This window comes from Pezoporus wallicus, unplaced genomic scaffold (assembly GCF_028554395.1).
Source record: "Pezoporus wallicus isolate ANWC-B61680 ecotype Strahan unplaced genomic scaffold, APGP_CSIRO_Pwel_v1 contig_8188, whole genome shotgun sequence".
Classification (NCBI taxonomy): domain Eukaryota; kingdom Metazoa; phylum Chordata; class Aves; order Psittaciformes; family Psittacidae; genus Pezoporus; species Pezoporus wallicus.
Window position 1 is genome coordinate 2,515,144 of NW_026640104.1, and position 6,000 is coordinate 2,521,143.

The following is a 6,000-nucleotide window of genomic DNA, read 5'->3' on the forward strand; positions in this document are numbered from 1 at the left end:
GGTACATCATAGACAAAGCACAGCGGGCCTTGCTTACCTTTACTTTTTGACATACCAGTTGTTATTGCAGAATAATGACAGGGCTTAAATCCATTTCCCAATTCATAGGTTTAAAACAGATGGGAAAAAACCCTCCACTAAATCCAGTAAAATCATGCCTGTTTCAAAGATGTGTATTGACCTATGATGTATTTTCCAATGATGTAACAAGAGGCCAGGAGGGTGTTTTCATGTTATCCCGCATGGATAACAGTTGCTGGTTTTCTCAGACACAAGTTTTAGCAGCTTCTACCTTTATTACAACCTGATTTCTTCTCACCAGAAAGCAAAAACTTGATCCTTAATTACTCTGTAATAAAAACAAAAAAAAAAAATCACAGGTTTTTTTTTCAAACCTCACATCTTTCTTTTGTTAGGGAATACTTGGTGAAAAGAAGATAGTACTAATGTCAAAGCAAACAGTACTAATAACAGATAATAATAATAGCAATAATAAAATATTAATACACTCATCCTCCATTACTGTGCAGCAACATTAACAAGACTCTGAAGATATAAAAGCTGCTAAATTAATCTGTATTACTCCTTAGGAAAAAGAAAAAAAACCAAACCACACAACCAAACCCAATTTGCCTCTTGTTCCTTAATCCCTTTCAAGTTTGTAGACTAATTCTTACTTTATACCAATATAAGGGAGTTGAGTCAAGCCCACTTTGGGGGGAAAGAGATGCTTTGGGTTGGAAGAGACACCTTCCACTGGAGAAGGATGCACCAAGCCCCATCCGACCTGGCCTTGAACACTGCCAGGGATGGGGCAGCCACAGCTTCTCTGGGCACCCTGTGCCAGTGCCTCAGCACCCTCAAAGGGAAGAGCTGAATTTCTTCCAAAGTTCTAGATTTTCCCTAAAGCTTCGGTGCAGCAGAATTACCCAGTCCCTAAGCTAGATTCTCAAATCCTCTTCAAACTTGTATCCTCACGGGCACACATCAGACTGGCTATTACACCCCCAGGAACCACACGTCTTTGCACCCTACTGCCACTGATGCTTCCGCCAGGCATTCATCCAGCTCTTGAGACCACGCTAACACAGGTACCAGGCAGCTCACCAAGCAAGTCTGATGCTTGTCAATAGCGTAAGTCTATGAATTTCTCAGTTAAAATAACTTTCATCAAAAAAGAAGCCAAATCTGCCAAAAAGAAAAGGATTTGCAAGAAAATAATATCTTCCATTCTTCCGCTCTGTACTTTCCATTTGGGCATTTGGAAATGAAAATAATTTTCCTCCCTGCTTTGAAATTATCTTTTCTCTTAATATTTTTGACAGATTTTTTTTATTATTGTTACATACAAGTTAAGGGGTTGAAATCAACATTAAATGTTTTCAAGTCTTAAAACAAGTCTCAGTTGCCCCAGAATGAAACCTTTTCTATTTCTGGATTTTGGAGATCAACATTCTTTGCCCCTCTGGGAAATATTAGTATTTTTTTCCAATTTAGAAACTATTTGAAAAAGGGATGCCAAGGTCTATCCATCAGTCACTTTCTCACCTGTGTTTACTTCCCATGGGCACAAGTAATGAAGTCCATTTTAGCTGCAAATGACAATGCTGGGAAATAGGGGGATAATGATGAAGTCCTGCAGCTTGCTCAGATTCATCAAGATACTTAGTGAGACTTTATAATGTACTTTGACTCCCCCATATTTCCTGAGAGCTGCTCCCAACAAAGCATCTGGGAAAGGCACTATCTGTACTCAGATTTTATACAGATTGAGGTGTTTACCCAGAACACTGAACTAATTTGAACTTAACTTGGTAACTTCTTCAGGAATAAATCTGATAATATCTCCACTTTCAGGGCATTTTAGAGGTTAGTAAAATGTTTTAGCATTTTAGCTGGTTAAAAAAACATCTGTCCTAAATAAATTATATTCCTCTGTGGTACATAATGAATGCAACAGCATTCACTATAATGAACCATCCGGGTCTATAAACTGAATGTTGCTGAAATGAATTATTTTCTAACTACTAATTCATAAATCAAAGCCTAATGGGTCTCTGAATACAGCCTGTATTATGGAGATTATAGCATACATTAATGATATTTAAACACAAGAGCAAGTACTGTTGCAACTGTTTTTCCATCTGTCATAATTTCTGCTGAAGGGTAGAATACTAATAAATGACAAACCAACCTCAAAAACTTTCCTAAAGCACATAGTCCCAAAAGGGCTTTACCAAGATTTATTTATAGATTCAGTGACAAGACTAAGCAGCAATGCAATGGTTCCTGAACAAGAGTTTTGCTTCCCCCCAGGGCTGCCTGGGAATGCCATCCATTTTCCAGGCCTGGTAACAAACCAACATTAGCTGCATTTCCACCCAGCACGAGCAGTACTTTGCTGGCTACCAATAAGTGGTTTTGGGACTCAAACCGCAAGTTATTTGGTCACCAAACTCAGTGAGAACCAGGCATCCAGCCCGTTTAGGGCCCAAGCCCCATGCTCCAAAGCAAATTAACTGTGCTAATACATGTTGCAAAGGGACACCAGGAAAAAAAGAGCCAATCCCTATTAGATGCATAGGGTCTTAACCACAAAATTCATTACTGTTTCAACCAAAGGACAAGCATGAGCATCTTCTCCAGAAGTTCCTGTTGCAGCTGACCCTGAACATCAGATGGTGAAAAGTTTTCAGAATGAAACTGTTAGCTGTGTTCTGCTAGCTCTCATTATCCCAGGTCTGTATTTTGCTTTCTTAAACTGATAGGGTAGTACAGTTAAGGCAGTGTCTGTGCTGTTTATCCCAAGGATTTTACATGGCAATTTTCATTGTTCATCCATAGCTTTCTAAAGCTGACATTCTGGAGACGTCTGCAAAATAGCTACTTGAAAGCCACGCAAAACTCAAACTGTCATATACTTTTTGATGCTAATCTCATTTAAATGGGGAAAAAAAAAATCCATTTCAACTTCAAAAAAAAAAAATTCTTCTCATGTAGCAAATATACAGGATTTTGGGGATATCTTCTGCTTCACAAGTCTCATTCCTAAATTCCTGATGAGATACAGGAAGAGCTTGAGCCATTCCTCGGTCCTTTCGGAAAGTTTCCCTCCTCTCCACTGATTTAGAAAGGTGAGTCACCAGCTGCCTCCCTAGCACAAGCTAAATTCCCCCAGTGATTTCTCAAAAGCTCTGTCTGTCCACATGCAGCTTACATAAGGCCAAATGGCTACTGTCCAATGAGCTTTTGGTTATCTCACCCTCTTCCCCAGTGCAGACAAGTGGTTAAGCACTTCCACAATGAACTACCTACATGGTACCCTGACATCTTCACAGCCATTCTTGTGTCTCATGCACACCACGCATCGGCACCCATGGGAGAAAATGGTTTTATTCTGAACATGGACAGACTGGGCAACAATACCTGCTGCTAAAACTCGCTCATCTCTGCGCCAAGATGTTCGTCAGCTTTTGGTGCTATTTTTGATTCAAGTTTTCACATGTGATGTAGCCAAGTTTCAGAGCTAAATTGAGCACTTACTCTCATTTCAGGCCATCTCCCTGTTAATCTTCAGTAGTTTAAGTTGTACAGCTACCATGGTACCATAAATCTATTCAGCTCTTAATCAGCAGTTGCAGAGAGCAACAACACTGATGTTAACAGAAAACTCTACTGTTGATAAATATGTTTCTCACTTTGCTAGATGCAAAAAATCCAGCATTTCAGCTCTGCAGATCTCAAGTATTGCTTTGGTTATTGATTTCCATCTGCAACGTTCCCCTGGATTTCTCACTAGAGCCCAAGCTTCCCAAAGGACACGTAATTACATGTTACAGAAAATATCACTCCAGTGTGGCTCCAAACCTGTTCAAAATCTGGGTGTGCAAAGAATCCCGCACAAAAACCTTTCTTCATATAAAGAAATATGTAACAGATGATTTCATACATCTAGCATTCCCATATTTAGTTAAATTACTTGGCTACATTTGCCACGACACTTTGGAAATGTAGAGGATGTGCAGGGACACAGTAAACGTATTGGCCTAATTTGCTTTCTTGTTTCAGACCAGGATTAGTGCTATGGAGTTCAGTGGAGTTGTTTTTAATGAATGCCAGTAAAGGAAGACAGAAGTAGGCCACATACAGGTATGTTTTATTAAAGCCTCTGAGCTCGTAGGCACACAGTAGAATTAACAGCAGTACAAAATATGTGAGGTTCATTTGCAAAAGGATAAAATATATGGAATATACACACCTAAGTTAATAGCCCATGGGCAAAAAGCAGTCTTAATTTTTTAACTGAAAAGATAAGGATGCTTCAAGAGCTTTTATTTATTTTTTTAGGGAATAAAATCATATATCTTCATAAATAAGAGAATATACACTAATATTATACTTTTTATATTCATCGGTCTGATGATAATTGCAAATAGCAAGAGGCCAGAAGTAACAGGCACCAGGAAGTGTTTCAGAAACTGGACCTGTGCTGTTGGATGAAATTCAGCACTGTTTAGGGGTAAAGGAAATAAAAAGAGACAACTTGCTCAGAGAACATATATCTTATAGCTGGGTCATTAGAGTGTCCACAAGGCAGTTCTGCAGTACATTGGTAGATGTGCATCTTATTAATGCCTACAAGAGCACAGCAAAAATGTACTTACCTGTGGCTTGCAAAGACTCTGCTGATAAAAATGTAATGCTGCCCCCCATATTTCTTCTCTCAAAGTGCAAGATCACTATTATCAGCCCAAGAGAGAAGACTGCAAAGAGAAGATAGATTAATGAGTATGTTGGCCCTACAGTAAAGTATCAAAAGCTGGCAATAATGCACAGGCAAATTGCTATGACGTTACTTTGATTACTGCTGTCACAAGTTCATTGATTTTGTGCTGTCAAAAAGTGCGTGTAATGATTCCATTTCCACCTTATTCTTGGCTCATTAAAATAAATACTTTTACATTAAGAAGGCTGGATCATCACCTTCAGAGTGTACGGGTTTGAAAATAAAAATACTTCAACCTTTACAGCTAATGCATGCCCATATTTTATTGTAATGATGCATAATGAGTATGGTATCTACTCAAATTTATTCTAAGCTACTTTTTAACCACAAAAAGCTCCAATAAATCATGTATATTTAAAGTCAACTTACTTTTATAGTTATTTGGCTGGCAAAGTCAAGCACTCAAAAATTAGATAATACCTAATGTCTCTGAAGCTATTGGATTCATTCTTTCTTGTACAATTAATGTGACAGGTTACGATGAGGGAAATAGGTATGTGTGATTAGGTACCACATACCTAGGTTAGATGTATATGTTGTGGTACCAGTACATAAATATGTAAGCTGGCAATTTATGCATGGATAAGCAACAAATAAATATGGTAAGACCTACATGTGTTGAGACATATAGACTAATAAGTTGGCAAAATGCATTAGAAAATGATGGAAAAAATATGGTAAGAAAAAGAAACAAATTCCTGTAAACTGGCTTTGAACATAAACTGAACAATTTATGCAGAATATTACAAAGTTTTTAATCATTAAAACAGGGTGTAGGTCCAGAAGTCTCTTCTACATGAAAAGTCAGCACAAAAACCACAACAAATTTTAAGTCGAATCCTAATGCCTTTCTGGAGAGATACCAGGCACTAGCCCTGCAATAGCACTGAATCAATATGGTAACAGTGAGGATGCCTTCCAACATAGGTCCTGTGATCCCGGGTGTCTTCTCCCTCCTTTTATTTGTGCTGTCTTTCACATTAGCTTGCTTTCCTCATGTGCTTTGGGAAAGTATACAAGTCAGTGTTAATTACGTTATGAAGCAATATGGTAGCAAAAAGCAAAGGAAGCAGGGTTTGAACACTGAAAAGCCTTGCTGCCTAAATGCCTTCTGATCTTGATCACTATCTTTGTTACTATCCATTAAAAGTATAAATTCATTAACAGTTTGAGCAATACGTAATTAATATGAGTGTGATGAAGACAACATGAAT

The 6,000-nt window shown here is 38.2% G+C and overlaps 1 long non-coding RNA gene across 1 annotated transcript in view; it reads right to left on the bottom strand.

Moving 5' to 3' along the window:
• The window catches only part of LOC130603517 (uncharacterized), a 66,296-nt gene extending 61,575 nt beyond the window's left edge, over nt 1-4,721 (bottom strand). The window contains exon 1 of the long non-coding RNA XR_008973199.1: nt 4,661-4,721. This is a non-coding gene — a long non-coding RNA (uncharacterized LOC130603517). The remainder of the gene's footprint in view (nt 1-4,660) is intronic.
• Between the last annotated feature and the right edge of the window lie 1,279 nt (nt 4,722-6,000).